A 9,201-nucleotide genomic window follows, 5' to 3' on the forward strand; every position below is an offset into this window, starting at 1 on the left:
CAGCACTGACCCTCTGACAGTGTGCTGCTCCCTCAGTACTGACCCTCTGACAGTGCGGCACACCCTCAGCACTGACCCTCTGACAGTGTGCTGCTCCCTCAGTACTGACCCTCTGACAGTGTGCTGCTCCATCAGGACTGACCCTCTGACAGTGCACTGATCCCTTAGTACTGACCGTCTGACAATGCGGCACTCCCTCAGCACTGACCATCTGACAGTGTGCTGCTCCCTCAGTACTGACCCTCTGCCAGTGTGCTGCTCCCTCAGTACTGACCCTCTGACAGTGTGCTGCTCCATCAGGACTGACCCTCTGACAGTGCACTGATCCCTCAGTAGTGACCCTTGACAGTGCGCTGCTCCCTCAGTACTGACCCTCTGACAGTGTGCTGCTCCATCAGGACTGACCCTCTGACAGTGCACTGATCCCTTAGTACTGACCCTCTGACAGTGCGCTGCTCCCTCAGTACTGACCCTCTGACAGTGTGCTGCTCCATCAGGACTGACCCTCTGACAGTGCACTGCTTCCTCAGTACTGACCCTCCGACAGTGCACTGCTCCCTCAGTACTGACCCTCTGACAGTGTACTGCTCCCACAGCAGTGACCCTCTGAGAGTGCACTGCTCCCTCAGTACTGACCCTCTGACAGTGCGGCACTCCCTCAGTACTGACCCTCTGACAGTGCGGCACTCCCTCAGTACTGAGTCTCTGCTGTAATTTGTAACCATCTGCAGTAGGGGATACACCCTCCTTTATCCACTGAAATGCTTTGGATCAGAAGAGAAGCCCCTTCCTCCTGGGGGGCTGAGTATGCACCCTTGGGGGGCTGCAGTTTTGAGGATTCGGATGAAATATTGTCCCCAATCTTCACTGATTGTGGCCTGTGGGTCAGGAAACTGAGGATCCAGTTGCAGAGTGGGGCTTAGTCTGAGATCACTAAGTTTAGTAATCAGTCTCGAGGGGATAATAGTGTTGAAGGCTGAACTGTAGTCAATGAGTAGGATTCTTGCGTAGCTGTTCTTGGTGTCAAGATGTTCTAGGGCAGAGTGAAGGGCAAGTGATATGGCATCTGACGTGGATCTGTTGGTCCGATAGGCAAACTGGAGTGGGTCAAGAGTGTGGGGACGCTGGAGTTGATTTAATGCCATGACCAGCCTTTCAAAGCACTTCATGACCACTACCACTGGGCGGTAGTCATTGAGACATGCTGCATACGGATGATGTTGGCCCTCTTGAAACAGGCAGGGACAGTGGCCTGCTGCAGGGAGAGGTTGAAGATATCCGAGAAGATCTCTGCCAGTTGATCTGCGCATGCTCTGAGTGCATGGCCTGGTACACAGTCTGGTCCCATTGGTTTCTTTGGATTCACACAAAGGAAAAGCAATCTGATCTCTGATGCAGTGACTGTTGGGATAGGTTCGTCAGGAATTGTCGGAATAGGTGTCACCCGTCTCCAAACCTCGACTCAAAGTGAGCGTAAAAGGTGTTGAGACGATCTGGGAGGGATGTGTCATCGTCTGCTATCTTGCACTGTCTCTTTTTAGAACCCGTGAAGTCATTCAGTCGTTGCCGTAGTGATCTGTCTCGGTTTCTAGCTGAAAAATGTGTTGCTGGAAAAGCGCAGCAGGTCAGGCAGCATCCAGGGAACAGGAGAATCGACGTTTCAGGCATAAGCCCTTCTTCAGGAATGAGGGGTTTCCCTCATCCCTGAAGAAGGGCTTATGCCCGAAACGTCGATTCTCCTGCTCCTTGGATGCTGCGCTTTTCCAGCAACACATTTTCAGCTCTGATCTCCAGCATCTGCAGACCTCACTTTCTCCTTGTCGAAGTTTCTAGTTTGGATCGATATTGGTCTGCAGCTGTCTTAATGGATGTGGGTCTAATCAAACGGGCAGACAATACAGTTTGATGAGTGTTGTTAACCGAGTCACCGAGTCACAGAGGTGTGCACCATGGAACCAGACCCTTCGGTCGAACTCATCAGGTGCCGACCAGTTATCCCAAATTAAACTAGTCCCATTTGCCAGCATTTGGCCCATATTCCTCGCACTGTCGGAGGGTCAGTGCTAAGGGAGCCCCGCACTGTGGGAGGGTCAGTGCTGAGGGAGCGCCGCACTGTCGGAGGGTCAGTGCTGAGGGAGTGGGCACTGTCGGAGGGTCAGCGCTGAGGGAGTGGGCACTGTCGGAGGGTCAGTGCTGAGGGAGTGGGCACTGTCAGAGGGTCAGTGCTGAGGGAGGGCCGCACTGTCGAAGGGTCAGTGCTGAGGGAGTGGGCACTGTCGGAGGGTCAGTGCTGAGGGAGTGCCGCACTGTCAGAGGGTCAGTGCTGAGGGAGTGCCGCACTGTCGGAGGGTCAGTGCTGAGGGAGTGGGCACTGTCGGAGCGCTGAGGGAGTGCCGCACTGTCGGAGGGTCAGTGCTGAAGGAGTGGGCACTGTCGGAGGGTCAGCGCTGAGGGAGTGGTCACTGTCGGAGGGTCAGCGCTGAGGGAGTGCCGCACTGTCGGAGGGTCAGTGCTGAGGGAGTGGGCACTGTCGGAGGGTCAGTGCTGAGGGAGGGCCGCACCGTCGGAGGGTCAGCGCTGAGGGAACGCCGCACTGTCGGAGGATCAGCGCTGAGGGAGTGCCGCACTGTCGGAGGGTGAGTGCTGAGGGAGTGCCTCACCGTCGGAGGGTCAGCGCTGAGAGAGTGCCGCACTGTTGGAGGGTCAGTGCTGAGGGAGTGGGCACTGTTGGAGGGTCAGTGCTGAGGGAGCGGGCACTGTCGGAGGGTTAGTGCTGAGGGAGTGCCTCACCATCGGAGGGTCAGTGCTGAGGGAGTGGGCACTGTCGGAGGGTCAGTGCTGAGGGAGTGGGCACTGTTGGAGGGTCAGTGCTGAGGGAGTGCCGCACTGTCGGAGGGTCAGTGCTGAGGGAGTGGGCACTGTTGGAGGGTCAGTGCTGAGGGAGTGCCGCACTGTCAGAGGGTCAGTGCTGAGGGAGTGCCGCACTGTCGGAGGGTCAGTGCTGAGGGAGTGCTGCACTGTCGGAGGGTTAGTGCTGAGGGAGTGGGCACTGTCGGAGGGTCAGTGCTGAGGGAGTGGGCACTGTCGGAGGGTCAGTGCTGAGGGAGTGCCGCACTGTCGGAGGGTCAGCGCTGAGGGAGTGCCGCACTGTCGGAGGGTCAGCGCTGAGGGAGTGGGCACTGTCGGAGGGTCAGCGCTGAGGGAGTGGTCACTGTCGGAGTGTCAGTGCTGAGGGAGGGCCGCACTGTCGGAGGGTCAGTGCTGAGGGAGTGGGCACTTTCGGAGGGTCAGTGCTGAGGGAGTGCCGCACTGTCGGAGGGTCAGTGCTGAGGGAGCGCCGCACTGTCGGAGGGTCAGTGCTGAGGGAGTGGGCACTGTCGGAGGGTCAGCGCTGAGGGAGTGGGCACTGTCGGAGGGTCAGTGCTGAGGGAGTGGGCACTGTCAGAGGGTCAGTGCTGAGGGAGGGCCGCACTGTCGAAGGGTCAGTGCTGAGGGAGTGGGCACTGTCGGAGGGTCAGTGCTGAGGGAGTGCCGCACTGTCAGAGGGTCAGTGCTGAGGGAGGGCCGCACTGTCGGAGGGTCAGTGCTGAGGGAGTGGGCACTTTCGGAGGGTCAGTGCTGAGGGAGCGCCGCACTGTCGGAGGGTCAGTGCTGAGGGAGTGGGCACTGTCGGAGGGTCAGCGCTGAGGGAGTGGGCACTGTCGGAGGGTCAGTGCTGAGGGAGTGCCGCACTGTCGGAGGGTCAGTGTTGAAGGAGTGGGCACTGTCGGAGGGTCAGCGCTGAGGGAGTGGTCACTGTCGGAGGGTCAGCGCTGAGGGAGTGCCGCACTGTCGGAGGGTCAGTGCTGAGGGAGTGGGCACTGTCGGAGGGTCAGTGCTGAGGGAGGGCCGCACCGTCGGAGGGTCAGCGCTGAGGGAACGCCGCACTGTCGGAGGATCAGCGCTGAGGGAGTGCCGCACTGTCGGAGGGTCAGTGCTGAGAGAGTGGGCACTGTTGGAGGGTCAGTGCTGAGGGAGTGCCGCACTGTCGGAGGGTGAGTGCTGAGGGAGTGCCTCACCGTCGGAGGGTCAGCGCTGAGAGAGTGGGCACTGTTGGAGGGTCAGTGCTGAGGGAGCGGGCACTGTCGGAGGGTTAGTGCTGAGGGAGTGCCTCACCATCGGAGGGTCAGCGCTGAGGGAGTGCCGCACTGTCGGAGGGTCAGTGCTGAGGGAGTGGGCACTGTTGGAGGGTCAGTGCTGAGGAAGTGCCGCACTGTCGGAGGGTCAGTGCTGAGGGAGTGGGCACTGTTGGAGGGTCAGTGCTGAGGGAGTGCCGCACTGTCGGAGGGTCAGTGCTGAGGGAGTGGGCACTGTCGGAGGGTCAGTGCTGAGGGAGTGGGCACTGTCGGAGGGTCAGTGCTGAGGGAGTGCCGCACTGTCGGAGGGTCAGCGCTGAGGGAGTGCCGCACTGTCGGAGGGTTAGCGCTGAGGGAGTGGGCACTGTCGGAGGGTCAGCGCTGAGGGAGTGGTCACTGTCGGAGAGTCAGTGCTGAGGGAGCGCCGCACTGTCGGAGGGTCAGTGCTGAGGGAGCGCCGCACTGTCAGAGGGTCAGTGCTGAGGGAGTGGGCACTGTCGGAGGGTCAGTGCTGAGGGAGTGGGCACTTTCGGAGGGTCAGTGCTGAGGGAGTGCCGCACTGTCGGAGGGTCAGTGCTGAGGGAGTGCCGCACTGTCGGAGGGTCAGCGCTGAGGGAGTGCCGCACTGTCGGAGGGTCAGCGCTGAGGGAGTGCCGCACTGTCGGAGGGTCAGTGCTGAGGGATTGGGCACTGTCGGAGGGTCAGTGCTGAGGGAGTGGGCACAGTCGGAGGTTCAGTGCTGAGGGAGCGCCGCACTGTCGGAGGGTCAGTGCTGAGAGAGTGGGCACTGTCGGAGGGTCAGTGCTGAGGGAGTGGGCACTGTCGGAGGGTCAGCGCTGAGGGAGTGGGCACTGTCGGAGGGTCAATGCTGAGGGAGTGGGCACTGTCGGAGGGTCAGTGCTGAGGGAGTGGGCACTGTCGGAGGGTCAGTGCTGAGGGAGTGCCGCACTGTCGGAGGGTCAGCGCTGAGGGAGTGCCGCACTGTCGGAGGGTCAGCGCTGAGGGAGTGCCGCACTGTCGGAGGGTCAGTGCTGAGGGATTGGGCACTGTCGGAGGGTCAGTGCTGAGGGAGTGGGCACTGTCGGAGGGTCAGTGCTGAGGGAGTGGGCACTGTCGGAGGGTCAGTGCTGAGGGAGTGGGCACTGTCGGAGGGTCAGTGCTGAGGGAGTGGGCACTGTCAGAGGGTCAGTGCTGAGGGAGTGGGCACTGTCAGAGGGTCAGTACTGAGGGAGTGCCGCACTGTCGGAGGGTCAGTGCTGAGGGAGTGCCGCACTGTCGGAGGGTCAGTGCTGAGGGAGTGGGCACTGTCGGAGGGTCAGTGCTGAGGGAGTGCCGCACTGTCGGAGGGTCAGTGCTGAGGGAGCGCCGCACTGTCGGAGGGTCAGTGCTGAGGGAGCGCCGCACTGTCGGAGGGTCAGTGCTGAGGGAGTGCCGCACTGTCGGAGGGTCAGTGCTGAGGGAGTGGGCACTGTCAGAGGGTCAGTGCTGAGGGAGTGCCTAATCCCCGTCCCCCTCCCTCCCCCATCCTCGTCCCCCTCCCTCCCTCATCCCCGTCTCCCTCCCTCATCCCCGTCCCCCTCCCTCATCCCCGTCCCCCTCCCTCAATCCCGTCCCCCTCCCTCAATCCCGTCCCCCTCCCTCCCCCGTCCCCGTCCCCCTCCCCCGTCCCGGTCCCCTTCCTCCCTCATCCCCGTCCCCCTCCCTCCCCGTCCCCGTCCCCCTCCCCCTCCCGTCCCCCTCCCTCCCCCGTCCCCTTCCCCCTCCCCCCTCGTCCCCCCCCCTCCCTCCCCCGTCCCCTTCCCCCTCCCCCTCCCGTCCCCCTCCCCCGTCCCGTCCCCTTCCTCCCTCATCCCCGTCCCCCACCCTCCCCCGTCCCCATATCCTTCCTTGCATTTCTTGCTCATTCCCCCACATCATCCTCCCCTCCACCCCCCACCCTCCCCACACTCCCCACACCTCCCCCACACCCCACCACCCTCCCCCACTTCCCCACCCCCCCCACTCCCCACCCCCACCCACTCCCCCACCCTCCCCTCACTCCCCACCCCCCCTCACTCCCCACCCACCCCTCACTTCCCCACCCACCCCCCACTTCCCCACCCTCCCCCACTCCCCAACCCCCCACACTTCCCCACCCACCCCACCTTCCCCACCCTCCCCTCACTTCCCCACCCACCCCTCACTCCCCACCCCCCCTCACTCCCATCCTCCCCTCACTCCCCACCCCCCTCACTCCCCACTCCCCCCCACTTCCCCACCCTCCCCTCACTCCCCATCCTCCCTCACATCCCCACCCCTCCCTCACTTCCCCACCCCTCCCCTCACTCCCACTCCTCCCCACACTTCCCCACTCCCTCCCCCCACTTCCCCACCCTCCCCCTCACTTCCCCACTCCTCCCCCCACTCCCCACCCTCCCTCACTCCCCACCCTACCCTCACTTCCCCAACCTCCCCTCACTTCCCACCCCACCCTCACTTCCCACCCCTCCCCTCACTCCCCACCCTCCCCTCACTCCCCACCCTACCCTCACTCCCCACCCCTCCCCTCACTCCCCACCCTCCCCTCACTCCCCACCTCCCCTCACTTCCCCACCCCCCCTCACTTCCCCACCCTCCCCTCACTTCCCCCACTCCTCCCCTCACTCCCCACCCTCCCCTCACTCCCCACCCTCCCCACTTCCCCACCCCACCCCTCACTTCCCCACTCCCCCCTCACTTCCCCCACTCCTCCCTCACTTCCCCACCCTCCCCTCACTTCCCCACTCCTCCCTCACTCCCCACTCCTCCCTCACTCCCCCACCCTCCCCTCACTTCCCCACCCCTCCCCTCACTTCCCCACTCCTCCCCTCACTTCCCCACCCTCCCCTCACTCCCCATCCTCCCCTCACTTCCCGACCCCTCCCCTCACTTCCCCATCCTCCCCTCACTCCCGACCCCTCCCCTCACTTCCCCACCCTCCCCTCACTTCCCCACTCCTCCCCTCACTTCCCCACCCTCCCCTCACTTCCCCACTCCCCTCACTTCCCCACTCCTCCCCTCACTTCCCCACCCTCCCCTCACTTCCCCACCCTCCCCTCACTTCCCGACCCCTCCCCTCACTTCCCCATCCTCCCCTCACTTCCCGACCCCCTCCCCTCACTTCCCCACCCTCCCCTCACTTCCCCACCCCTCCCCTCACTTCCCCACCCTACCCTCACTTCCCCATCCCCCCTCACTCCCGACCCCTCCCCTCACTTCCCACCCCTCCCCTCACTTCCCCACCCTCCCCTCACTTCCCCACCCTCCCCTCACTTCCCCACCCTCCCCTCACTTCCCCACCCTCCCCTCACTTCCCCACCCTCCCCTCACTTCCCCACCCTCCCCTCACTTCCCCACCCTCCCCTCACTTCCCCATCCTCCCCTCACTTCCCACCCTCCCCTCACTTCCCCATCCTCCCCTCACTTCCCGACCCCTCCCCTCACTTCCCCACCCTCCCCTCACTTCCCCACCCCTCCCCTCACTTCCTCACCCCGCCCCTCACTTCCCCACCCTCCCCTCACTTCCCCACTCCTCCCCTCACTTCCCCATCCTCCCCTCACTTCCCCACCCCTCCCCTCACTTCCTCACCCCTCCCCCACTTCCCCACCCCTCCCCTCACTTCCCCATCCTCCCCTCACTTCCCCACCCCTCCCCTCACTTCCCCACCCTCCCCTCACTTCCCCACCCCTCCCCTCACTTCCTCACCACGCCCCTCACTTCCCCACCCTCCCCTCACTTCCCCACTCCTCCCCTCACTTCCCCATCCTCCCCTCACTTCCCCACCCCCTCCCTCACTTCCTCACCCCTCCCCTCACTTCCCCACCCCTCCCCTCACTTCCCCCATCCTCCCCTCACTTCCTCACTCCTCCCCTCACTTCCCCACCCCTCCCCTCACTTCCCCACCCCTCCCCTCACTTCCCCACCCCTCACTTCCCCACCCCTCTCCTCACTTCCCCATCCCTCCCCTCACTTCCCCACCCCTCCCCTCACTTCCCCACCCCTCACTTCCCCACCCCTCCCCTCACTTCTCCACCCCTCCCCTCACTTCCCCACCCTCCCCTCACTTCCCCATCCTCCCCTCACTTCCCCACCCTCCCCTCACTTCCCCACCCCTCCCCTCACTTCCCCATCCCTCCCCTCACTTCCCACCCTCCCCTCACTTCTCCACCCCTCCCCTCACTTCCCCACCCTCCCCTCACTTCCCCACAGCCTTACTCCCCTCACTTCCCCACCCCTCCCCTCACTTCCTTCCCCTCTCCCCCTCACATCCCCCACTCCTCCTACACCCTCACTTCCCCCCCTCTTGCCAACCCCCTAATTTCTCCCGTCACTTGCCCCTCCCCTTCACTTCCCTCTCCCCCTCCACCATCTCTTCCCCTCCCCCTCTCTTCCCCACCCCTTCACCTCCCCCCACCCCCCTCACATCCCTCACTCCCTCCAACCCCTCCACGTCCCCCACCCTCGCTCACTTCCCCATCCCCCCACTCTCTCACTCCACCCCCTCACTTCCTCCCCACACCCCCCACATCCCTCACTTCCTCCCCACCCCCTCACTCCCCCGACCCCTCCACGTCCCCCACCCTCCCTCACCTCCCCATCCCCCCTCACTTTCTGCTCACTCCACCCCCTCACTTTTCCCCATTCCGCCTCACATACACCCCCACCCCCCCACTCCTCCCCCCTCCCACTCACTCTCCCTTGCTTGTTGCTCCCCACCACTTCTCCCCCTCCCCCACTTCTCCTCCCCCCACTTCTCCCCCTCCCCCACTTCTCCCCCCTCCCCGCACTTCTCCTCCCCCCACTTCTCCCCCTCCCCCCACTTCTCCTCCCTATCTCCCCCTCCCCCCACTTCTTCTCCCCCCACTTCTCCCCCTCCCGCCACTTCTCCTCCCTATCTCCCCCTCCCCCCACTTCTCCCCCTCCCCCCACTTCTCCCCCTCCCCCACACTTTCCCCCTCCCCACACTTCTCCCCCACTCTCCTCTCACTTCCCCACTTGACCCCTCACTTCCCCCTCCATTTCACTTCCCCACTCCCCTCAGAACTCCCCCCCACCCCCACGCCCATA

Source organism: Chiloscyllium plagiosum, unplaced genomic scaffold (genome assembly GCF_037043375.1).
Source record: "Chiloscyllium plagiosum isolate Xiang-an unplaced genomic scaffold, Cpla_swu_hap1 HiC_scaffold_50, whole genome shotgun sequence".
NCBI lineage: Eukaryota > Metazoa > Chordata > Chondrichthyes > Orectolobiformes > Hemiscylliidae > Chiloscyllium > Chiloscyllium plagiosum.